The sequence below is a fragment of the Nicotiana sylvestris genome, chromosome 7 (assembly GCF_000393655.2).
Source record: "Nicotiana sylvestris chromosome 7, ASM39365v2, whole genome shotgun sequence".
NCBI classification, from domain to species: Eukaryota; Viridiplantae; Streptophyta; class Magnoliopsida; order Solanales; family Solanaceae; genus Nicotiana; species Nicotiana sylvestris.
Genome location: NC_091063.1, coordinates 26,028,888 through 26,056,028, shown reverse-complemented (window position 1 = coordinate 26,056,028; position 27,141 = coordinate 26,028,888). Strand labels below are relative to the sequence as shown.

Sequence of the window (27,141 nt, the reverse complement as noted above, 5' to 3'; positions counted from 1 at the left end):
CATGATGTCTGCAATGGGTAGGCCTTTTGCTGAAGCAATCAAGATAGGGGAAATGGTCGAAAATGGCCTAAAGACTGGCAGAATTGTAAGTCAGGCTGCTCTCAAAGCCACCACCCAAGCGATCCAAAATGGGTCGGGAAGTTTTGCAAATAGGAAAAAGAGAGATGAAGGTTCTATGATGACCTCAGGATCTAGGGAAGTTCAACGAGGGGCATCGCACCCTTATGTGCAAGTTCAGTAGGGGCGATCCAGCTACCCTCAACATTACTATCCCCCGCCAATTCCTCAATACTCTGTGGGCCCACCACAATATATAGTGTTCAATGCTCAATCATATGCCCGGCCTCCCAATCAGCAGGTACGGGCACCAGCTCCAAGGGCCCCCCGACCTCAGCAACAAAATTTTCGGGCACCCTACAATGCTCGTCCCAGGCAGGATTATGGTCGAAAGCAGAGGCCGACGGAAAAATTCACTCCATTGGTTGAATCATACTCTAGTCTATTCCAAAAGCTGAAGCAAATGGGCGTGATTGGACCCATCGCTTCCCACCACATGCATCCGAATTCACATGGATTTCAAGCAAATGCTAGATGTGAATATCATTCAGGTGCCCCGGGGCATAGCACCGATGACCGTTGGACTTTGAAAGGAGCCATAGAAAGACTCATTTCTAAAAAATTAATTGTAGTAACGAATGGCGAGGACCCTCCTAATGTGACAAATAACCCGTTGCTGGAACACAACGATGTTCATTTCGTGGGAATGATTGGCCGAGATCAGGAATACAAGCCGGTCGACCAAACAGAAATGACAGTGGGAGCAATTCAAGAAGGAATAAGTCTGGAAGTAAGAGTCCAAATGTGCCGTTGATTGTGAAAGGCGCCCCGAACTCAGAAAAGGTAACTTTATTTGTGCCTAGGGTCTCGAGGTTAGAGGTTCGCTCCAATGTTCCAAGCCCAAGGTTGTATGTCCTTGGAGGCCACCCCGCAAGGCAGAATCGGGGCGGTACGAATGGCATAACAGAGCCAATCATAATCAAACCTGCCGTGCAACCCCATGTGACAAACACAAAAACTGTTCCTTGTAACTACAACAAAACTGTGATGACCTACAAAGGCAAGGAAATCATAGAGGAAGTGGGGGAAACTGGAGGTTTGACTCGATCAGGGAGGTATTATTCTCCAGAAGAGTTGATGAAGGCCAAGAAAATCAGAGGAGGCCAATTGCCAATAAAGAAGCCAGTCACTGAAGCAGAGGCAGAAGAGTTTTTGAAGAAAATGAAAGCTCAGGATTACTCAATCATTGACCAGCTAAGAAAGACTCCTGCCCAAATCTCTCTACTATCTCTGCTCATACATTCCAAAGAGCATGCTCGTGTACTAATCAAGGTCCTGAACGAGGCACATATCTCAGAGGAGACCACAGTGAATCAGTTAGAGAAGATGGCCAATAGATTTTTTGAGGTAAACAGAATCTCATTTACCGATGATGAACTTCCCGAGAAAGGAGTCGGGCACAATAGGGCTTTGAACTTGATGGTCAAATGTGAGGGGCATTATGTAAAAAGAGTCATGGTTGATGGAAGATCAAGTGTAGATGTATGCCCTCTCTCTACTTTGCAAATCATGAAGATCAATACAGATAGAATCCGACCCAGCAATGTTCGCATTCAGGCTTTCGATGGCTCAGCGAGAGATACCATGGGGGAAATCAACCTCACCATGACGATTGGGCCGGTGGACTTTGAGATTGTTTTCCAAGTAGTGGACATGGTCACTTCTTATAACTTTCTTCTTGGAAGGCCATGGATCCATACAGCCTGAGTTGTGCCATCCACCTTGCACCAGATGCTCAAATTCGAATATGACAAGCAAGAAATTATTGTTCACGGAGAAGACGAGTCTTCCATTTATAAAGACACATTAATCCCCTGTATTGAGGCCAAGAAAGGGTCTGAGTCCATTGTCTATCAGGCTTTTGAAGTGGTTGTTGTGGACCATGTCGAGGAAGGAAAGCCCATTCTGCATCCTCGTCTTTCCGCCACATCTGTAATGGTGGCTACAGTTATGATGAGAAAAGGTTATGAGCTAGGAAAAGGTTTGGGGGCATCATTGCAATAAATTTCAGAGCCTATTGCTCCGTTAGGCAACCAGGGTACTTTTGGCTTAGGCTTCAGGCCAACACAAGCAGACAAAAACAAATCCAAACACCGTAAAAAGAGTGGATGGGTCTTGCAACAGCCTATCCCTCATATTTTCTACACTTTTGTCAAGCCGCGACTCCGAGAGGGTCAAAATTCCTCGGTGCATGTAAACATTGATGAAATTTTCCATGGCCTCAGCGAGATGTTTTCTGAAATGAATATGATCCAGGCTGGTGAAGGAACTAGTCGTGCCGATGTGCAACTAATTGACCCAGACACCATGCTCACCAATTGGGAAGCAACTCATCTCCCCACAAAGAAGGAGTCTTGGTAATCTGCTTTTGCAGTTTTTTTTTGTATTTTGGGTTACTTTCAGGGTTGTAATCCAAATATCTCAGGATGATTGTTTTGTTTTGATGTTAACCCTTCTATCCTTTCGAATTCAATAAAGTGCAGTTCAGTTTCCTATTAAGTTTCCTATCTTTTCCTTTTCCTAATTCCTGTCATTTTATTTTCATTTCAGTTTTGTTAATGTTGGCTTTAATAACATGACATGCATGCGAAATTCATGCCCGAATCTTGAAAAGCTGTCTAATATCAAAATAACGCATCAAGAGGTTGAATATGAGGAAGATGAGATTATTGAGGAAATAAAAAGAGAGTTGGAACAATTTGAAAACAAGCCTAAGCCAAACCTCAATGAAATTGAGACGATTAATATCGGAAGTCCTGAAGAAGTTAGAGAAATGAAGATAAGCATTAACACTGAACAAAAAACCAGAGATATCTTAATTTAACTTTTATTTGAATACAGAGATGTGTTTGCTTGGTCTTATGATGATATGTCGGGTTTAAGTGCTGATCTGGTGGTTCATAAGCTTCCTACATATCCTGGTTTTCCGCCAGTCCAACAAAAGCAACGAAAATTTAAAATAGACATGAGCGACAAAATCAAAGAAGAAATAATGAAGCAACTAAGCGCCAATATGGTCAGAGCTATCTGATACACCACCTGGGTGGCAAATGTTGTGCCCGTGCTAAAGAAGGATGGAAAAACCAGAGTTTGTGTCGACTATAGGGACCTGAACAAAACAAGTCTAAGGGATAATTTTCCTTTGCCAAACATCCACATTCTTGTAGATAATTGCGCAAAGCATGAGATCCAATCATTTGTGGATTGCTATGCTGGCTACCACCGAATTCTAATGGATGAGGATGATGCAGAAAAGACCGCTTTCACCACGCCATGGGGTACTTATTGTTACAGGCTCATGCCATTCGGTTTAAAGAATGTAGGGGCAACTTACATGAGGGCCATGACCACCATTTTTCACGACATGATGCACAAAGAGTTTGAAGTATATGTCGACGATGTCATCATAAAATCAAAGACACAAGCCGATCACATGTGTGATTGGAAAAAGTTCTTCGAACGACTTCATAGGTATGACCTTAAACTTAATCCAGCCAAGTGTGCATTTGGGGTCCCATCTGGGAAACTCCTCGGTTTTATAGTCAGCTGGAGAGGCATCGAATTGGATCCATCTAAGATAAAGTCCATTCGAGATCTGCCACCCCCGAAGAACAAAAAAGAGGTCATGAGTTTGCTCGGGAGGTTGAACTACATTAGTAGGTTTATTGCTCAGCTCACAACCACGTGCGAACCCATCTTTACTTTGCTGAAAAAGGATGCCGCTGTCAGATGGACAGACGATTGCCAAAAGGCTTTTGACAGGATCAAAGATTATCTGTCAAAACCCCTGTACTGGTCCCACCTGAACCTGGTAGGCCTTTGTTTTTATATCTATCAGTGATGAATAATTCCTTTGGATGCGTTCTGGGGCAACATGATGCAACAGGCAGAAAGGAACATGCAATATATTATTTGAGCAAGAAGTTCACCGATTATGAGGTTAAGTACACCCTTTTAGAAAGGACATGTTGTGCCTTGACTTGGGTGGCTCAAAAGTTGAGACATTAACTTTTGGCCTACACTACTTACCTCATATCCAGAATGGATCCCTTGAAGTACATCTTCCAAAAGCTAATGCCCACTGGCAGGCTCGCAAAATGGCAAATCCTGCTCACAGAGTTTGACATCGTCTATGTCACTCGCACCGCGATGAAAGCACAGGCTTTGGCAGATCATTTGGCAGAGAATCCAGTTGATAATGAGTACATTCCACTTAGCACATACTTCCTAGACGAAGAGGTCAACTCGATAGAGGAAGTGGTCCCAGACGATCACCCTATATGGAAAATGTATTTTGATGGGGCTGTCAATATCAAAGGAGTTGGGATCGGGGCAATCCTCATCTCACCTATTGGACACCATTACCTTGAGATGGCCCGACTTCGGTTCTTCTATACTAATAATACAACAGAATATGAAGCTTGTATCATGGGTTTGAAAATGGCCATCGATCTGGATGTGCGTGAACTATTAGTTATGGGAGATTCTGACTTGCTTATCAGGCAAGCCCAAGGCGAATGGGAGACTCGAGACATCAAACTTATTCCGTACAGACAATGTGTGCGAGACTTGAGAAAAGGATTCAAATCTATCGAGTTCAGGTACATTCCCTGGTTTCACAACGAGCTAGTCGATGCATTGGCTACTCTAGCCTCGATGCTCCCTTATCCAGGCAACACTCATATTGATCCACTAGAAATCCAAGTTCGGAATCAACACGGTTACTATAATACAATCGAGACAGAACCAGATGGTGAACCATGGTATCATGACATAAAATGATTCCTGAAAACAAGAGAATATCCAGAGTATGCCAAAGGAGATCAAAAAAGAACTATAAGGCGACTCACCAGTGGTTTCTTCCTGAATGGGGAAATTCTGTACAAGAGTACCCCAAATTTAAACTTGTTGAGATGCATAGATGCTACAGAAGTAGAGCGGATCATGAGTGAAGTGCATTCAGGGGTATGCGGACCTCACATGAATGGATATGTTTTGGCGAAGAAGATTCTACGGGCAGGGTATTACTGGCTTACCATGGAGCGAGATTGTTTCAGATTTGTTTGCAAATGTCACCAGTGCTAGATTCACGGTGACCTGATTCACTCGCCTCCTTCGGATTTGCATCCCATGTCCTCTCCTTGGCCTTTCGTTGCTTGGGGAATGGATGTTATTGGGCCGATCGAGCCAAAGGCTTCAAATAGGCATATATTCATTTTGGTTGCAATTGATTACTTCACCAAGTGGGTGGAAGCCGTCACTTTCAAAGTAGTCACCAAGAAAGTAGTGGTAGACTTTGTTCACTCCAACATCATTTGTTGCTTTGGTATCCCAAAGACCATTATCACTGACAATGCAGCCAATCTAAATAGTCATTTGATGAAGGAGGTATGCGAACAATTTAAAATCATGCATTGCCATTCTACCCCTTACCGGCCAAAAACCAATGGAGCAGTTGAAGCGGCAAACAAGAACATCAAGAAGATTCTTAGGAAGATGATCCAAGGTTCCAAGCAATGGCATGAAATGTTGCCTTTTGCTCTTTTGGGATACCGTACGACTGTTCGCACATCTATTGGCGCAACTCCGTATCTACTTGTATACGGAACTGAAGCTGCAATACCCGCTGAAGTCGAAATTCCCTCTCTCCGAATTATGTGGAATCAGAGATTGAAGACACTGAGTGGGTCAAGACCCGATTAGAACAACTGATGTTGATCGATGAAAAACGGCTAGCAGCAGTGTGTTTCGGCCAATTATACCAACAAAGAATGGCACGCGCTTACAATAAGAAAGTGCGCTAAGGCAGTTTGAGGTAGGCCAGCTAATTTTGAAACGCATCCTTCCGCACCAGGTAGAAGCTAAAGGAAAGTTTGCCCCGAACTAGAAAGGACCCTATATCATCAAGAAAGTGTTACCAAAAGGGGCCTTGCACTTGGTAGATGTAGAAGGACAGGTACCAGACATGACTATTAACGCAGATGCAGTCAAAAGATATTATGTCGGATATATATCCATTGTAGAATTTTCACGCATTGATTTTCTCATATTGAAGTGACAAAGGCTATCATTTGCTCGCTATTCCAAATAGGTGTCACCCTTTTTGTTAATCCTTTGAGCCGTATTTGTCTTTCTTGTTTCTCACTTCTTGGAACTTGTGTACTTGTAAAAAAAAACAACAACAACAACAAATCTCTGAGTCATTGAACTACGTCCGACCTGATTCCGAAAGGATACGTAGGCAGCCTTACCCTGGGTTCGGTCCCATCAGAACAAAAAATCCATATTCCCAATACTCCAAAACTGGGGTAGAAGTTTGTTTTATTTCACGGTTTTTTCTGTAAAAATGATTCCAAAAGTTGTAATTCAGTTCAAGGTTCATTTCGCCTTTTTATCTTTCAAGAACTTCTGATCGATGTTTTTTAAGAATGATTGAAGTCCCCATGCCAAAGGCATTGGATAACCTCCCGCATATAGTATCTTAGTAAAAAAAATAAAATAAAAGAGTCTTATCAGTGAAAACCCGTACGGACACTATAAGGCGATAATGAGTAGAGAAATGAGAGAGTCTTATTGGTGAAAACCCAGATAGGCACCATAAGGTGACAGTTAGTAGAGAAATGAGAGAGGTTAGTTAGCGAAAACCTGCAATGGGCGCTACTAGCCGAATAAGGGTCTTTGATTCTCCGGCATGAGCACAACCAAGACAAATTCAAGATGAACATTTGCGGCGGATTTTGAGAATTAGACAGCTCAGACAGATCAGGCATCCAGTCCAAAATGCATGTCATGATTCATTAAAGTCGGCACATTCCTCTAGATAAGTCTCCCTATTCCTTTCTCGAAAAGGACACCTTTTGTTTATGCACAGTTCTTTTTCGCTTCCAATTATTATTCTGTTTTTACCCATAATTTTTCTTTGAGTCCCCTTCGGTCTAATCCTGCATCAAAATCGAAGCAAAAAAAGGGCTGCAAAATTGGCTACAGTTTCCCCGTAATGTCGAGCACAATTTAGGGCATATATGGCATTGACAAAGGCACGAATCCATCTCTGATCTCATTCGATAAGACAAACAAAGTGTCTAAAAAAGAGCTGAAAAGGTCGCCTAAGCAAGACCTGCTTTATGAGAAAAGTTGATGAGCACTACGGACACAAACTGATACTGGGGTAAGACAACTGAGTTTGATTTTAGAGAAAAATGCATTGCCTTAGAGACAAGGGTAGCGGTACCATAGACATCTGGGTATGAAACAGTTGGGGGCAATATTGTGAAGCCAAGGTCTCTAGAAAATGATACAGAGCGGCACAACATATCGGTACCACGCTGAAAGAATCGGTTCTTCGTCGGTAGTGGTCGTAAATCAAGCTACTCAGGGCATCAAGGCCACAAACCAACCACCACTTTAAAAACTCACAAGTTTTTCTTTGTTTAAAGCATGAACAAAGGAGTGCAAAATGTCGGTCCTAAGTGAACGAATGTCACCAAACGTAAGATCCTTAAAATCTCCATTTTTCTTTTATTATCAGCATGCATCACTATTGTTCACACCTCCTATTTCTGAAGCTTAACTCAGGTAGAATCATTTCGCCTAGGGGGATCCAGCTCATAGTTTTTGGGTAGAAGTACTCTTCACTCAGGGTGTTTTCTGAAGCTTAACTCAGGTAGAACCGTTTTGCCTAAGGGGATCCAGCTCATAGTTTCCGGGTAGAAGTACTCTTCACTCATGGTGTTTTACGTAGCTTAACCCAGGTAGAACTATTTCTCCTATGGGGATTCAGCTCATAGTTTCCGGGTAGAAGTACTCTTCGCTCAGAGTGTTTTCTGAAACTTAACTCAGGTAGAACCGTTTCGCCTAGGGGGATCCAGCTCATAGTTTCCGGGTAGAAGTACTCTTCACTCAGGGTGTTTTATGTAGCTTAACCCAGGTAGAACCATTTCTCCTATGGGGATTCAGCTCATAGTTTCCGGGTAGAAGTACTATTCACTTAGGGTGTTTTACGTAGCTTAACCCAGGTAGAACCGTTTCGCCTAAGGGGATCTAGTTCGTAGTTCCGGGTAGAAGTAATCTTTGCTCAGGTTGTTTAAATACAGTTTAACTCAGATCGAACCGTTTCGCCTAGAGGGATTCAACACTTTATCGATAATACATGGTGCTAACACCCGATTCTATTTCCTTCCAGTAAGAAAGGGTACCAGCCTATGATTACATTTCCTTTCAGTTGCACAAGGTACCGATCCCTGGTTAAACTATCCTTCGTTACCAAATTTTATCTCTTTCAACTAGTTTATACTACTGTTTCTATCTGCCTTTTCAATAAATTAGATAATTTACAGATTTCTCTAATAACTCACAGAATTTTCCTAGTGCCAGGCAGAAAAATTTTGTTCGTTTTTGTTTGTCTTTGATGGCTTTGCAGGCTCTGCCGTATAGCACAAGTGACGATTAAAGCTTGCAGTTTCAGTTTCTCATCAGAAGAAAGAAATCCTTCGATCACAAGATAGTCGGAGTTTAGCTTTGATAATGTGTCAGCAGCCCAGCTTCTCAAGATTCATCTTCTCAAATTCTGATCCAGAAAGCAAGCCATCGAGATTGAGTCATAATCTTTTCTTTAAAAGAATTAAGATCCAATCTAAGGTCAACACAAGCGAGCAAGTCAAGAATCAAGATTTGACTCTAGCAGACACGTGGATAAGAATTTTTGTAATCTTAGTTTGCAGACAAATGTAGTGCTCTTCTCTTTTTCTTTTGATGTAAGAAGCAGTAACGGTAAGAGTAACAACAACAGCAGCAGCAACACAGTCTTAACTTCAGTGTCTGGTAGTCCCACCTACCAAATTTTTCCAGAACTACACTGACCTGATTCCTTTATAGCCAAGGATATGTAAGCAACCTCAGAAGCAAGGTTCGGTCACCACCTTTTTCAAAATGCTTCCACTAAAGTGAATGTGAGCAAAAAATTATCCATGGCATTTATTTGTCTTTGCACGAAAACTCTTCATGTTCTCGAGCAAAGAGGGGCAGTTGTAAATGCCTAATTTTCGCCTTATATATATATATATATATAACATGTATGTGTGTGTGTGTGTTTGTTCTTATTTGTGTATGTATAGGTTTTAAGAGTTGAGTAATGGTTTGATAAATGAGGTGGGGTTTGGACTAGTGTAATTTAATTAAAATTATGCCAAAATTGGCCCAAAATTTGAGCCCAAAGAGCCCAAACCCGGTCCAAAAGGGGGCTTCCAAGAAGAGCTTAAAACGATGTAGTTTTGTCTTGAAACTACGTCGTTTTGGTTAAGTGACAAGATTCAATCTTATCCACCCATCTTGATTTAATCCAACAGTCCTAGTTTGATCTTCATCCTAGGTATTTAAAGCCTAAAATATCCAAAAAATTTCCCCATTTCCCCCTTATTTCCTCTCTCTTCTTTCCCTCTCCTTCTTCTCTCTTCTCTCTCTCTTCACTCTCTCTACACCACCCCAGCTCCGCCCACCGCCGCCTGCTGGAAATCGCCGCCACCGGCGGACCACCTCCAAACACCTCCAAATTCACACCACGTAATCTCCACAACTTCCTCTTTCCATATCTCCAAACCAAATCCTAAAAAAATCCCTCAAACTCCTTGAATCTTAGATCTAGGAAAACTTTCCCGTCATTTTTTTGCCCAAATTCTTGAAGCTCCAACTACTACCACCCCAAAATACCTACATCAATGGATAGAGCTCCTCAAGACCTAGCTATTGATGTCAATTCTACCCTAAAAATCCGGCGACCAAAATCCAGCCTAATTCCGGCGATCTCCCGGAACACCCTCTTTGGCATACCACCATTTTTTCGGCCTTTTGATGTGTAAAATGGTAAAATACTATTCTTTTTCATGGCTGATTTTTTTATTTTTATTATTAATTTTTAGATTTTATTTTTGTCTATTATTAATTATTTTAGCATTAGTTTTTGAAGTTTGAAATGTTAATTTTTCTGTTTTTGCACTTGTTGAAGTAGTAAAATAGTTTTGTATTGATAAAAGTGAGGTAATGAAAATACTTAAGAGTATATGGTACTTGTTTGGTTGTTTGTTTACTGCTTCAAGACTCTTTGAGTACAACACTCAAAAGTCAAATTGTTAGGTAAGAAAATGTAGACCTTTGGACATTATTTGAATAAAGTCTATTTTTGAATAGTGAAGAGCAGATTTTGTTTGAAATACTTGACAAGATTTGAACTAGAAAGTCTTGCTTTTTGAATTTAAGAGCAGATTTTGTAGAAAAATCTGTCAAAAAGATTGATTTTTAATTTTTTGAAATAGCTGGTTGTTTTGATATATAGAGGGGACTCCATCACACTTCCAGGGGCATTTTTTATAATTGCTTTGTCACAAAAACAAAAAAAATTCAGCAGTTGAACACATGAAAAGTAAGCTGAAATGGTGAGCTTTGGGAGTGAATCTTAGAGTGCAAACTTTTAAAAAAGTATAAGTCCTCTTTAGAGTTCGTTTCTGGGTTCCCTCTCTAAGTTTTCGGGTTGTTTTAACACGGATTTGCTGTTGGTTTTGTTGTTGTTTTTATGCTGCTTTAGTTGCTGAACTACTGTTTATTCTTTTGCTACCAGATAATCCTTTAAGACTCGTAATGTACGTATTTTCAGCAATGGGAACAACTTGAACATGCTGCACCATTTAAATATGTTTGATGTGATGAATAGTTTGACAACAAAAGAACTTGTATGTTATTGTTATGTATCAAGCATGTGATAATGTGAATATAGTCCTTCATAATACTTGAATATTGAGTTGTAAGTTTTTGAATGTGATATGTAAGTCGTTTATGGATTTTTAAGCATATTTTCAAGCTATTATATCCGAGTAACAATGCTAAGTATGTCATGAATGACTTTAGGTGTATAACACATAGCATGAGTTCGTTTTAGTTGCTGAAATTTCACTGCCAACATATGCTTCTAGGAATGCTGTGATAATATCTTTGTGAATCTGGTCATTTTGCCGGATTTGCAAAAATGGCTATTTTTGTAAAGTGGGCGTTTATACAATTGTGACTATGTAGTTAATGGTCATGAACTCAAACTAAGTAAAGAGCTAAGATTGTATCAACTTTGGGCCTTATTGAATCAAAGATAAAAGTTGGCCCATTTACCTTTAAACAACAAAATTACCCCTTTTCTTCTATATAGCATTGGGCCAATTGAAATTCATTTCTTGGCCCATTTTAATAATAAATTCCAGCAGCCCAAAAGCTCCATACAAGCTGACCCATTTTTTTTAACAAGAAGTTGGCTCATTTCTTTTAAAATAGATAAAGTTGGTCCAACATTTATTTGCATAATTTTTCCCAACTATAAAGCTCGAAAAAATAATAATAATATCAGATTTTTCTACTATTTTAATTAACTAGTTTTTCTTTAATTAATTTAAACGTTAGGCAAATAGTAGGTGCGTTTTAACTTCACGGACTCACTTGTGTAGCGTGACGCTTAACTTTTAATAAGTTAATTCATCAATTTCATTTCATATTTAATAGTTTTAATTAATTTATAAACCTTTTGTCATAATCACGGATTCGCTTGCGTAGCGTGGTAGTGACATTTAATAAATTTTCTGAAAAAAGAGGGTTAATGTTTCCTCCAACACAATTGCAGCAATTTTTCAAAAGTAAATAACGTGCTAACAATCGTCTGCCATGACTGCGGATTCGCTTGCGTAGCGCCGTTATGACTAAATAATAAATTTCGTCGATCACGCATTCGCTTGCGTAGTGTGGTTATGACATCTTATTATTCAAAAATATTCTTTAATTTTTTCTAATAATCAAGAGATAAAAGAGGATAGGTAAAACATGAAAATAATATAAATCACAGTTTGTCCAAAATTAATTCAAGCCAAGTTTAAGTCAATAAAGCGACCGTGCTAGAACCACGGGATTCGGGGAATGCCTTATACCTTCTCCCCGGTCAACAGAATTCCTTACCCGAACTTTATTTTCGCGGACCGATTAAAATAGAGTCAAACCTTCCTTTGACTAGGGATCCAAATAAATAGTGACTTGGAACACCGAAAAAATCAATTCTAAGTGGCGACTCTGAACAATAAAATAATCTCTATTCAAATTTTGTTACTTTAATTGGAAAAACTCTTTGGCCCATACACATATTATTATTATTATTTTGAGGGGTAGAAAAGGGGTGTGACAGCTCCTTCATAAATAAGTATAATTGTAGTAAAAGAGTAAAAGTCTCATAATTTTGGGAGACATAAAGCTAAGAAATAAAGAGCATTAGAAAGTGAAGATATAAATTTCGGTTATTCATTTTCAAAAAAAAAAAATATTCAAATGACATTTATCTTCACGATGTTCTCACTCAAATAGTAAAAATGCAATATTATGACTCGATAGTTTAGTTAATCTAAATCTTCATATTTATATATATGAATAGAACTTTTATCATTCATTTGTTAAATTATTTTGTGGGTCAATTAGAAAATTTGACATATGATTTACGTAGTAACTCCCGAACGCTGAGGATAGGCGTGTTCAGGATGCACAATTAGACATTTGAGGCGTAAGCCTCACAAAACTAAGCCTCGCACATGAGTCACTACAACAAGTGTGTCGCCCAAGAATGAGTCATGGATGAGTCCCAAAAAGACTTTTAAGATATTAAGCGACAATCGAATAACTCATCTATTCAGAGGATAAATATCACAATATTTTTAAAATATAACAATATAAATATTGTTGTTTTGATCTAAACAAAGAATAATTTCACAATTAAAAAATACAAAAAATTTCAACATTAGATGTACATGTTCGTAATTATCGGTTGATAATATGATTTAAAGTAAAACTCATTTTTTTAAATTTGTATCAAATGTCATAACTTTTATGATATTTTGTTCAAACATCGTGTTTTTATTATATTGTATATCAAATATCATTATTTTTTTTACATTTGTATCAAATGCCGTTATTTTATTGACATCTTATATCAAATGTTATTATTTGCAACATTTAGTATCAAATGTTGTAGTTTTTACGACATTTCTTGATAAATGTTACAGTTTTTACGACATTTCTTCATAAATGTTGTTGTTTATATGATATTTTGCATCAAATGCCATTTTTTACAACATTTAGTATCAAATGCCACTATTTTTATGACATTTTATATCAAATGTCGTAATTTTGACAATATTTCTTCATTAATGCCGTTGTTATTACGTCATTTTGTATCAAATGTCGGATTTTGATGACACTTAGTATCAAATATCATTTTTTCACTGACATTTTGTATCAAGTGTCATAGTTTTTATGACATTTGTTCATAAATGACTGAATTTCACATTTTCTCGACATTTATTTTAAATGTCACTAAATAAATGTTGTCGTATCCTCACTTTCTTGTAGTGATCTTGTTGCTCTACGGTTTCGATTGCTTAGGCAACACGGTTATTATGTCTCATCTGGTATGCAATTGTTACTCGAGTTTTTGCTGAAAAAAGTTTAAGTTATAGACACTGACTACATAAAATATGATGAAGCAGATGTTTTTAGGAAGTTTGCTGATGACCGAGGAAATTACAACAAAACATTGGTTAACGACGTGCAAGGATTGTTGAGCTTGTTTGAGGCAGCACAATTCAGAGTACACGGTGAAGAAATACTGGACAAAGCAGATAATTTCACCACCACTCATTTGAAGCTAATGTTGCCTACATTGAGCAATTCTCTCGCAATGCAAGTCAGGAATGCACTAGAGTACCCAATCAATTATACTATATCGACGGTAGCAACGAGGAAATACATATCGTTTTACCAAGCAGATAAATCATGTGATGAAGTGTTACTAAATTTCGCAAAATTGGACTTCAACATATTGCAGAAAAAGCATAAGAGGGAACTATGTGATATCACAAGGTAATTTACACGATAGACAATCGCTAATTAACATCACAACATTGAACTATTTTTAAAAGAATACATCAATTTTCAGATCAAACTTTACATTTTTTAGGTGGTGGAAAGAATTGGACTTGGCAAAAGCATTACCTTTTGCAAGAGACATAATAGTCGAGTTAGTATAGGTTTTCCAGAAACATACTTACCAAAATGTTATGCTTCCTTCTGTTACTGACGATATCTATGACATCTATGGAACACTAGATGAACTTACTCGCCTCACGAGTGCAATAGAAAGGTAGTAAAAAAAATTGTTTGTAACATGAATTATAGCTTAATGCTTTAGTTTTGTCATGTAATAACTTGTACAGTAAGTAAGTATTTTACTAATAACCTTCTAGATTTTTACAGTGAAGTGGAGAAAGAATTGGCAAGTGATAACAAGTCATTTCGACTCAACTATTCTATAGCTGCGGTAACTAAGTGAGGATCAATTACTTAGCTAATCAGTAAATTAAACTTTTTAAGGATAATTCATGAGTTGTTCCTTTCAGAAGAAAAAGTTGGTGAGGGCTTATTTTCAAGAGGCCGAATGGTATCATGGGAATAAAGTCCCAACAATGGAACAGTATGTGAAGAATGGAATTCGATCTAGCACTATCCCATATCTTACGGCTGCCTCTTGGTTAGTCATGGGAAATGAAGCAACAAAGGAGGCATACGATTGGATTGCAAGTGAACCTCCAGTTCTCGTTGCTTCCTCTATAATTGCTAGTTTATCGAATGATATTGTTTCACATGAGGTATATTATAATTAGGAAATAAGTTTTGAATTTTGATTATCGAATGATATTGTTTCACATGAGGTATATTATAATTAGGAAATAAGTTTAGAATTTTTTTTTAGTTCAACCTTGAATATTACACCCTTTGTTTCAATTTAGATTATGTACTCTAACACATCCTAACGGTAACAAAATCCCCAATTCACATTGCTTTCTTTTCCCACGCGCCACCCATGGAGAGGGCGTCTGGCCCTATTCCGGCGCATCCGGAACAACCACCCGATCCCTCAGGCATAGCGTTGAGATCCCAGGATATACCCCCACCCAAAACTAACTATCTGAATGCAGTTGCTGGATCATCACTGGGTTCCAGCCGCCATCGAGAATCTGTAAGGCAGAGATTACAACCCATAATGGTATGCCGGCGGTCATATTTGATGCGGAGGACTACTATGGTATTATGGCAGAAGAATGCAAATATACTATCAATGGCCGATTTCTAAAAACACGACCCCAAATTGAAACCATACGGGCTGTAGTCAAGGAAACCATCCCAATCAAAGGCTCGATTAAAGTCGGAGTCTATGACAACAAGAATGTCTTCATCGATGTTTACAACGAAGAGGACTTCAAGACGGTCTACTTTAAACATGTTATTGAAATTGATGGTCAGCCTATGTGGTTAAGCAGATGGACTCCCGACTTCACTCCGGAGGAAGATAGCCCTCTAACTCCGGTATGGGTTCTACTGCCGAAACTCCCATTTCATTTACATACTTGGCATTACGTGAAACAAATACTGAGCCCAATTGGAACTCCAATGGCAATGGATGTCGCTACTAAAGGAAAAACTAGACCAAGCATGGCAAAAGTCCGAGTAGAAATCGACCTAACTAAACCACGATTAAATCATGTATTTGTTGGTCAAAGGAAATCGACTAATCCGCTTCAGGGATATGAACAAAAAATTGAGTATGAAGGAGTACCTAAATATTGTATGCATTGTAGACTACAAGGTCATTCAATCAACCAATGTAGAAGACTGGAAAAGGAGAACAGTGAGACAAATGAGACATTGAAAGACAATATTGTACACCCCCAAACAAATCAGACTAAAGAACAACTGATTCCAAAGGAGATACAAGCAGAGGATCGACAAAGGGGCAGAGATTTTAAAAAGAACAAATATATGGACAGCAACCCAAAAAGAGGAAAGAGTGCTCCTCCAAAACAAGCTTATAAACCAACTGGAGCGATCTTTGGGGTTGATAAACCTCTACCTAATGTCGGGAATATCAAAAGTACGAACTCCAATGTTGTGAGGATAGAAGAACCAAACAAGAACCAAGCAAAAAAGACTACAAAGGATAAAAGAAAAGATACAAATATAGCATCCTGTAGTACCTCTCAAATAATAGTTCAAGATGAAGCTATCCAGAAAAACTTGAATATAGAAAGAAGCGGAATAGTTATTCCCATTGAAGATCCTAAAGCTCTTCAAGTCATCCTATTTCGAGATGATGAAATGAGACAAGAAGAGGAGAGACAATGGTGTGCTCAGAAACAAAAGACTACAAAGATGCAGAAACAAAGGGAGATACATCAGAATACTACCGAGAAAGAATTAGCTATTCATAATAAGTTTGATTCTCTCAGGAAGGATAACGCCATACAGAGCAAAATAGTTGTAGAGGTGCAAGAACAGAATAATAATGAGGAGAACCTGGACAAGTCTCAGAATGATAAAGAGCCTCCTGATGAGTGGGAAGATGCAGCTAGTACAGAAGAGGAGGAAACAACAGATGAAGCGTCATCAGAGGAGGAAACTACAGATGAAGAAACTGAAGTGTTGCATCAAATTGTTGGAGGAAAGAAGAAAGATATTAATGAAGTCCAAGGCCTAACTGGTATTACTAATTTAATGGAGGGAATACCTTCCGGGGGCAAATCAAAAAGAAAAAAAAGTGGAAAAGCTAGAGAATCTCCTATAACTAGGGGCCAAAAAAGAAACTCACAAACAACCCTTAATATTCTGAATAAGTTGCTTAATTGGAATATAAGGGGTATGAAATCCCAAGCTGCTACAGAAAGATTAATCTACATGGTTAAGCTTCATAAAATCTCTTTAGTTGCTATACAGGAACCATTTATGCAAGAAACTACTATTGACTTTTATAAAAATATTTTGGGTATGCAGGGCTGTTTTTATGAGAACTTTTGCTACTACTGTTTCTGTCCCTTGGACTGTATGTGGTGACTTCAATATCATCATTAATGCAGAAGAAAAGCTGGGAGGTGTTCCACATAGATTTGGTAAAAGTCTTCCTTTCATCGAATGTCTGAATGATTGTGGTTTAATGGATATGGGATACTCAGGGCACGCATTTACTTGGTGTAATGAAAGAAAAAGGCAGGATATCATATGGAAAAGGCTGGATAGAATGGTCTCTAATAATGAGCGGGATATATACTTCTCTAAAACATCAGTTCAGCACTTGACAAGATTAAGCTCTGACCATTGTCCAATTCTCATCACTATCGAAAAGGATGATGGGAACTACATCAAATATTTTAAGTTCTTAAATTTTGGGTGGATCGAGATGACTTCAGAGATATTGTTAAACAACAATGGGAGGCTGATATTTCGGGTAACATCTTTTGGATTGTTCATCAGAAACTGAAGAAGACTGGTAGAGCCCTTAGTGAGTGGTGTAGAAACAAAATTGGGAATATCTTTGTTAACATTCAACTACTAGAAAACAAAGGGGATGAATGTGAGACTAATTTTATGAATTCTCTGAACCAAGAAGATAGAATGAACCTCAATAAAGCCAAGGCCGAATTATTGATCCATCACAAGATGGTTGACACCTTTTGGAGACAAAAAGCTAACCTCAAATGGCAACTTGAAGGTGACGAGAACACCAAATTTTTTCATAGCGTGGTCAGAGGTAAAGGAAGAGATTGTATATACATAGAATTAAGGTTGACGACCAGTGGATACAAGGAGATGATAATATTGGGCAAGCTGCTGTAGACTTCTACCAACAACTCTTCAACCAAGACAACAATGAGATTGATATGAGTATCATGGATGTCATACCAAATGTTGTTACAACAGTAGACAATGAGATGTTGTTAGCAGAACCATCTCCGGAAGAAGTTAAGAAGTCTGTTTTTTATATAAATCCAAATAGTACTGCAGGCCCTGATGGTTTCAATAGTGTGTTCTTTCAGAAAACATGGGAGATTGTCGGTGATGATATAGTTCATCTGGTGAGAGCTGTTTTTAATGGAGAGCAAATGCCTAGATTCTTCACTAACACTTGTTTAATCCTAATTCCAAAAATTGAAGCGCCCCAGTACTTCTCTGAATTCAGACCTATTAGCCTTAGTAATGTTTCCCAGAAGATAGTTTCTAAAGTGATAAATGCGAGGTTATCTAAGCTACTCCCCAGAATTATTTCTCAAAACCAAAGCAGTTTCATTAAGGGGAGAGCAATTGGGGAAAATGTTCTTCTTGCGCAAGAGATTATACATTATATGAGAAAACCTAATAAGGGAGGTAATATCCTGATTAAGTTAGACATGAACAAAGCCTATGACAGGCTATCATGGCATTTTCTTGGCACAGTTATGAGGAGGATGGGCTTTGCAGAACAATGGATTCATATTGTCTGGAACCTTTTATCCAATATGTGGTATACGGTGGTAATAAATGGTAAAAGACAAGGATTCTTCAAATCACAAAGGGGAGTAAAACAAGGAGACCATCTATCTCCATCTCTCTTTATTATTGCTGCTGAAGTTTTATCAAGGATGCTTAATAACGTATATAGTAATCCTAAGTTCATTGGTTTTACTATGCAACCAAATGGACCAAAGATTAATCATTTATCTTATGCTGATGATATTATAATTTTTTGTGCAGGAAAAACAGCAACTTTACAACTAATTATGGACACTCTAAGAAAATATGAGGATAACTCAGGCCAACTTATTAATAAGGAGAAAAGTTGTTTCCTGATGGACAAAAAGATCCCTGCCAAGAGAAAAAATATTGTGGCTAGGAACTTGAATTTTCAAGAAAAAGAATTTTCCATCAAATATTTGGATGTCCACTATTTTATGGGAGATAAAAGATTGAGTTCTTTACGGAGATGGCCACTAAAATCATCCAATGAGTAGGATCTTGGCATGCTAACTTATTATCTACTGGTGGCAAAAAGACTCTTATCAAGCATGTTCTAACTGCAATACCTCTTCACTTGATGTCTATTTGCCAACCACCAAAAACTATTTTAGCACAGATTGAAAGAGTCTTTGCAAACTTTTTCTAGGGAAACCTAGAAGATAAACAAAAATATCACTGGTCCTCATGGAAAAAATTGTGCTTACCAATTGAAGAAGGAGGAATTGGCATTAGAACTCTGCAAGAGATCTGAGATACCTTCTCAGCTAAGCTTTGGTGGCAATTTAGAACCATAGAATCTCTTTGGACTGACTTTATGAAGGCCAAATACTCTCAAAGGGTCCACCCAATGGCCAGAAAATGGAACTACTCTCACTCACACACTTGGAGAAGGATGATGAAAATCAAACACAGAACTGACCACCTAATTCTTTGGAAGATAAACTCTGGCAACTTAAACTTTTGGTGGGATAACTGGTCTGGAATGGGTAAACTAGCTCAATTTGGAACTGCATCTACCTCCACAAAGAATCACGTATCCTCTTATATCTTTAATGGTAACTGGAATACTCTTAAACTCTCTCAAAACCTTCCTTTACATGTTGTTCATCAAATTCAAGGAGTTAAAATTAACTATCCCAACATAAAAGACCAACCAATATGGACTGCGTCAATAGATGGGAGATTTAGTTGTAACTCGGCTTGGAGAAATTTTAGAGAAATTCACAATACTTCACTGATTAATAAGATGACTTGGCATCCTAGATGCCCGTTTAAAATTTCTTTCTTCCTTTGGAGGCTACTCAGACATAAGGTCTCTGTAGATGGCAACCTAGGCAGATTTGGCACTCAATTGGCCTCCAAATGTTCGTGTTGCATTAGTTCTAGTTCAGAGGATGAAGATCACCTGTTCATCAACAGCATGGTTGGTAAAGCGGTGTGGCTCTTCTTCAACCAAATGTTTGGTATTAGAAGAGATCATAACAACATTAGGAAGATGGTCATTACTTGGTGGATGGAAAGTGGTCAAAATGCTTTACAAAAATTTGCCCTACAGATCCTACCTGGCATAATTGTTTGGCAAATTTGGAAAGCTAGATGTAAGAGCAGATTTGAAGGGATTAGAATGTCCTCCAGCATGATAATCCTTCACACTACCCAGCAACTCAATATTATTGCTCACAAACAATTCCCCGTAGTACCTCCGTTTATGAAAGGGAATCATTTCTTTGAATTAATTGATACTGCACAACCTGCAATTCATACTAGTTTCGTTAAGTGGTCCTTCCCACACAATGGATGGATTAAATTGAACTGCGATGGATGCTCTAAGGGCAATCCAGGCCCTAGTGGAGGAGGGGGTATTATCAGGAATGATCATGGGAACTTGATTAAGGTGTATGCTATATCATTTGGCACAGAAACTAATAACTTTGCTGAAGCTTTAGCACTGAAATACGGTATAGACTGGTTCATTCATAATAATATCAAAAAGGTTGAGGTAGAAAGTGACTCTTATGCTGGTAAATTGGATTACAAACACCAATAATATTCCATGGAGATTACAAGATATAGTTTTAGAAATCAGGAACCAAATGAATTGCTTTGAAGAAATTACTATGAAAAATTGCTCCAGGGAATGCAATAAGGTATCCAGATCATTTGGCTAACTTTGGCTTGAATTGTAATTGTTGCGGAAGCCAAATGTATATAGTGTGAATAAGTCACAACTACTATACCAAAAATTATGACAGCCACCAAATAATAAATAAGACAATAAAACAACAATAAAGGGAACACCAGAATTTACGAGGTTCGGCTAATTTTGCCTACTCCTCGGACACAACCAATATTTTATTTCACTCCAAAAATACAAGTGAAATAATACTAAAGAGAGAAGATACAAATGCCTTAAACAGATGAGAAGGCAAATGAGAGGTGTGTTTCAATCCTAAACATTAGGCCTTCTTTTATAGGGGAAAAATCCCCCCCAAACTTAACTCCCAACCAATGTGGGACTTTGGCATTTTGCCAAACTTCAACAAATCTCCACCTTGGCAAAATTCCACATCTTCAATTCTCTCTCAATAACAAATTTTGGTTGTGTCTTCATCTTCAATCTTCAGCGTTCAACAATGTTGATCAAATCCAAACAATGTTGAAACTTGACCGCAGTCACCACTTTTGTCAGCATATCAGCAGGATTCTCTGTAGTATGAATTTTCTTCATCGTGACTCCACCTTCTTCTATGATTTCTCGTACAAAATGATACCGAACATCAATGTGCTTCGTCCTTGCATGATAAACTTGGTTCTTCGCTAATTGAATAACACTTTGACTATCACAAAAAATTGTGATACCTTTTTGTTCAACACCAAGCTCCTTTAGCAATCCTTGAAGCCAAATTGCCTCCTTCACAACCTCTGTAATAGCCATATACTCTGCCTCTGTTGTAGACAAAGCAACTGTTGACTGCAAAGTAGACTTCCAACTAACTGGTGCCTTTGCAAAAGTAAACACATAACCAGTAGTTGATTTTCGTTTGTCCAGATCACTCGCAAAATCTGAATCACAATATCCAACTACAGACCGATTGTCTTCCTGCTCAAAAACTAACCCAACATCTACAGTATTATGAATATACCGTAGAATCCACTTCACAGCTTGTCAATGCTCCTTTCCTGGATTATGCATATATCTGCTAATAACTCCAACAACTTGTGAAATGTCAGGTCTCGTACAGACCATTGCATACATCAAGCTACCAACAGCATTTGCATATGGTACCTTTGACATATACTCTCGTTCAGCTTCATCCTTTGGCGATATAGTAATACTCAGCTTAAAATGTGGAGCAAGTAGAGTACTAACTGGCTTAGTCTTGTCATCTATGCCAAAACGTTGAAGTACTCTCTTCAAATATTCCTTTTGAGATAAACAGAGTTTCTTTGAACGTCTATCTCTAATTATCTCCATGCCAAGAATTTTCTTTGCCTCACCCAAATCCTTCATCTCGAACTCCTTCTTCAGTTGAATCTTCAACTTATCAATTTCTTCCGAATTCTTGGAAGCTATCAACATATCATCAACATATAGGAGAAGATATACAAAGGAACCATCTTTAAGCTTGTGCAAATACACACAATGATCGTATTTGCTTCTCTTGTACCCTTGCCGCAACATAAACTCGTCAAATCGCTTGTACCATTGTCTAGAAGATTGTTTCAATCCGTACAACGATTTTTCAAGTTTGCACACCATATTTTCTTTTCCAGCAACTTTGAATCCTTCTGGCTGAGTCATGTAGATTTCCTCCTCCAAGTTTCCATGTAAAAACGCAGTTTTTACATCCATCTGAACTAGTTCCAAATCCAATTGTGCTACCAAAGCCAACATAATTCTAATGGAGGAATGTTTTACAACTGGAGAAAACACTTCATTGTAATCAATTCCCTCCTTTTGAGCATATCCTTTGGCCACCAATCTTGCTTTGTAGCGAACATCTACTTGGTTAGGAAATCCTTCCTTCTTTGCAAATACCCATTTGCACCCAATTGCTTTCTTTCCCTTCGGGAGATTGGCCAATCTCCATGTATGATTCTGATGAAGGGACTGTATTTCATCATTCATGGCAATCCTCCACTTATCTTCTTCTGAACTTTGGACAGCGTCTTTATAAGTAGTAGGAACATCATCAGCTACAATTGAGGTTGCACAAGCAACCGTCTCTATGAGACGAACAGGTTTCGTTATTGTTCTTTTTGGCCTGCTGGTTGCTATTGATTCAAGTTGTTGTTGAGGTTCCTGAGTTGGAATCTCCTCTACTGGCTCTCCTTCCAGAGGGTAATCTTCATTTGTTTCCTCTTCTTCTTCTTGTGTAGGAAAAATAAATTTTCCCTCAAACTCCACCTACTTAGAAGCACCTTCATTTTGTTTGGTATCTTCTGTTACCTTATTTACCATAGCAGATTCATCAAAGGTAACATCCCTGCTGAATATTACTTTCTTTATCATAGGACACCATAAGCGATATCCTTTGACTCCAGAAGTAATTCCCATAAAAATAGCCTTCTTTGCCCTTGGATCCAATTTTGACTCTGTCACATGATAATATGTAGTTGAGCCAAACACGTGCAAAGAGTCATAATCTACAGCAGGCTTTCCATACCATTTTTCAAATGGTGTCTTGCCATCAATAGTAGCAGATGGTAGACGATTAATGAGGTGACATGCATATGTAATTGCCTCAGCCCAAAATTCTTTGCCCAAGCCAGCATTGGACAACATACACCGTACCTTCTCCAGCAAGGTCCGGTTCATACGTTCTGCCACTCCATTCTGTTGTGGTGTATGTCTAACAGTGAAGTGTCGGACGATGCCATCATTTTCACAGACCTTATTGAAATGATCATTTTTGTATTCACCTCCATTGTCTGTGCGAATACACTTGATCCTCCTGCCTGTTTGATTCTCCACCATCGTCTTCCATTTGAGAAAAATTCCCAGCACTTCATCTTTGTTTTTCATTGTATACACCCACACTCTTCGAGAAAAATCATCAACAAAGGTTACAAAATAGTGCTTCCCACCCAATGAAGGTGTTTTGGAAGGACCCCAAACATCAGAGTGTACATAATCCAAAATGCCTTTAGTATTATGGATCGCTGTACCAAATTTAACCCTTGTCTGTTTCCCTTTGACACAATGCTCACAAAACTCCAAGTTGCAAGCCTTTACTCCTTTTAACAATCCTTGATCTGATAGAGTTTTCAAGGATTTTCCTCCAGCATGTCCCAAGCGCATGTGCCATAGCTTGGTTGCTTCTGCCTCTTTGTCGTCACTGGATGTCACTGTCGCTGTCCCAATAACTGTACTGCCACGATAGCGGTACATATTATTATTCTTCCGATTAGCCTTCATTACCACTAGTGCACCGGAGCATACTCTCATCACTCCATTTTCTGCAATGATTTTGAACCCTTTTGATTCTAGGGCTCCTACAGAGATGAGATTCTTCTTCAAATCCGGTACAAATCGAACATCTGTTAATGTTCTGATCATTCCATCATGGTTCCTTAATCGTATTGAACCAATGCCATATGAGGTAAGAGGGCTGTTATCCGCTGTGTGGATGACTCCATATTCTCCTTCTTGAAATTCCACAAACCAGTCCCTGTTGGGACACATATGATAGCTACAAGCCGAGTCCATCAACCATATGTCTGATGATGTTGATGACTCTGTTGTAACTAATGAGAAGTCTGAATCATCACAATCAGCTACATTTGAATCCATAATGGCCTTTCCATTGTTATGTTTGGCCTTATTCTTCAACTTCGGACAGTCTTTCTTCCAGTGCCCTTTTTCTCGACAAAAGGCACATTCATCTTTGCTGGGTCTGGATCTTGACTTGGATCTTCCCTTCTTTGTCCTCGTTTGATTTTGAGGACGACCCCTCACAAACAGTGCTTCTCCTTCTCCGCCCTTCTGTTTTTCTCGCTTTCTTTGTTCATAGCTGTACAAAGCCGAACAAACTTCTCTGAGAGAAACTTCGTCATTTCCATGGAGTAGAGTAGTTTCAAGGTGCTCGTACTCATCAGGAAGTGACGCCAACAACATCAAGGCCAAGTCACCATCATCATAAGTTGTATCCATATTTTGCAAATCTGTGACCAACTTATTGAAACTGGTGATATGTTCATTCATCGTGGTACCAGGAACATAGGTGAAGTGAAACAGTCTCTTCTTCATGTACAATTTATTTTGACTGTTTTTCTTCAAAAATTTATCCTCCAGTGCTTTCCATAATTTACTTGCAGAAGTTTCCTTTGTGTATGGATATTTCTGCTCTCTAGCAAGGTAGGATCGAATGGTACCGCAAGCAACACGGTTGATAATTCTCCAATCTTCTTCTCCAATAACATCTGGTTTCTTTTCTTCAATGGCCAGATCTAGCCCTTGTTGAAAAAGGACATCTAGAACCTCGCCTTGCCACATCCCAAAATGTCCGGACCCGTCAAAAATTTCTACCGCAAATTTCGCATTTGACACAATTCTTGTCATAAGCGAAGATGCCAATGATGACGTATTGTTGACACTTGATGTAGATTCTTCTTGTTTATTGTCTCCCATATTTGACACAAATATTATTTAATAGCTGACGACACAAATCAAGATTATTTCCTTTCTGATGTAGAAGATCAGACTAAGCTGCAACCACAGAGCATACTCAGACAGAACCTTGACTCAGTTACCAAGATAAATCTTTTCTGATGTGGAAGATCAGACTATGCTGCAACCACAGAGCATACTTAGACAGTACCTTGGCTCTGATACCAATTGTTGCGGAAGCCAAATGTATATAGTGTGAATAAGTCACAACTACTATACCAAAAATTATGACAGCCACCAAATAATAAATAAGACAATAAAGCAACAATAAAGGGAACACCAGAATTTACGATGTTCGGCTAATTTTGCCTACTCCTCGGACACAATCAATATTTTATTCCACTCTAAAAATACAAGTGAAATAATATTAAAAAGAGAAGATACAAATGCCTTAAACAGATGAGAAGGCAAATGAGAGATGTGTTTAAATCCTAAACATTAGGCCTTCTTTTATAGGGGGAAAAAATCTCCCCAACTCTTCTCCCAACCGATGTGGGACTTTGGAATTTTGCCAAACTTCAACAGTAATGACATTACTTGGTTCGACAATTTCCACCAACTTCCCAGGGAAGTTAGAGGAGAAGTTAACATGGACAAACTCCAATATCCTTCTCTTCGTAGCAAAACCATGAAGAAGAATTTATTTTTGAAGCAACAACTTCTCATGATATACCATTTTGATGTCCCCTAATAATATGTTAGCTTCATTCGGGAGGACTCTCACTCTGAGAATTTGTTCCCACTAAATTTTGTGTTGTGAAATTGATGTAAAGGGGGAGCTTGTTCCTTCCTATTAAACATATATAGGATAGCTTATATGCAATATCCTACTTTTGTAATGCTTTCATATTTATAAGACCTTATCCATACTCGATGGAGGTGGATAATTAATTTTAAAAAAAAAGGTTGACTGTGGCACAAAATTTAAGGGAAAAAAAGAATACTTTCGAAATATGTGGACTTGAAAGCTCAAGGGGCAAAAGGCTTATGGGGCCATAACATTTGTGTAGCTTTGAAAGCTTTTCATTAAGGGTAAAGTGAGTAAAATAAAAAATTAAAGTTAAATTATTTTCAAATATATAAATGTGTCATTCTTTTTGGAATGGACTAGTAAGGAAAGTGTGTCATTTAAATTGAAACGGAGGGAGTAACAAATACAATATACTTAATTCTTTGTAGTATTTATGAGTTCAACCAAAACTTATTGTGCAAGCTTTCTCAAGGCCTTTGGATGCTTCACAATTAGAGGTGGATTTAAAATTTTAATTCCCTGGGTTCAAGACTTAAGTTTCAATCATTGAATCTATCACCTTGTTTGAGTTAGGAGTTCATACTTCAAGGTTCACACTGTCTCTAATGGGTTTTACACAAATAAATCTAAATCTTGATTAGAATATATGGGTTCAATTTAACACACACCTATAATATACTAGATTCTCCCCTGAAATCATAGTCCATAACATTTAGTTTACACAACAATTTTGGCTCTTGTGTTCTAATGATCATTGCTTTTTATATGGATATGCAGAGAGAAGTAGAAAGAGGAGATGTATCAGGTGTCGAATGTTACATGAACGAATATGGTGTCAGAAAGGAAGAAGCATGCACAGAGATTAGGAAAATATTGGAGAATAAATGGAAGGATTTGTCGAGGATGCCTAGAACCTAATACAGATGACATTACTGTAATGACATTACTTGGTTCGACAATTTCCATCAACTTTATCAAGCAAAGACGTCACTGAAAGCTCTTCAGGTGATTCATTTATGTTGGTGAACTGAATGATGAAAAAAATAAATTAGCTTGTTTAAGGCAGAATATGTGTACAAAATGTAGATATTTTATAGATAAATTGTATTATCATAGATAAAGACCATTTACCTCCATCCATTCAGGCTTGATCATTTTGTCTTCAATTGCAGCTAACCAAATCTGACCCTTAGCAACTGACCAGTTTAGTATG

The 27,141-nt window shown here is 38.3% G+C and overlaps 1 pseudogene; it reads left to right on the top strand.

The window, feature by feature from the left end:
• Positions 1–26,922, top strand: part of LOC104242881 (sesquiterpene synthase 15b-like) — a 48,228-nt pseudogene extending 21,306 nt beyond the window's left edge.
• Positions 26,923–27,141: the final 219 nt, after the last annotated feature.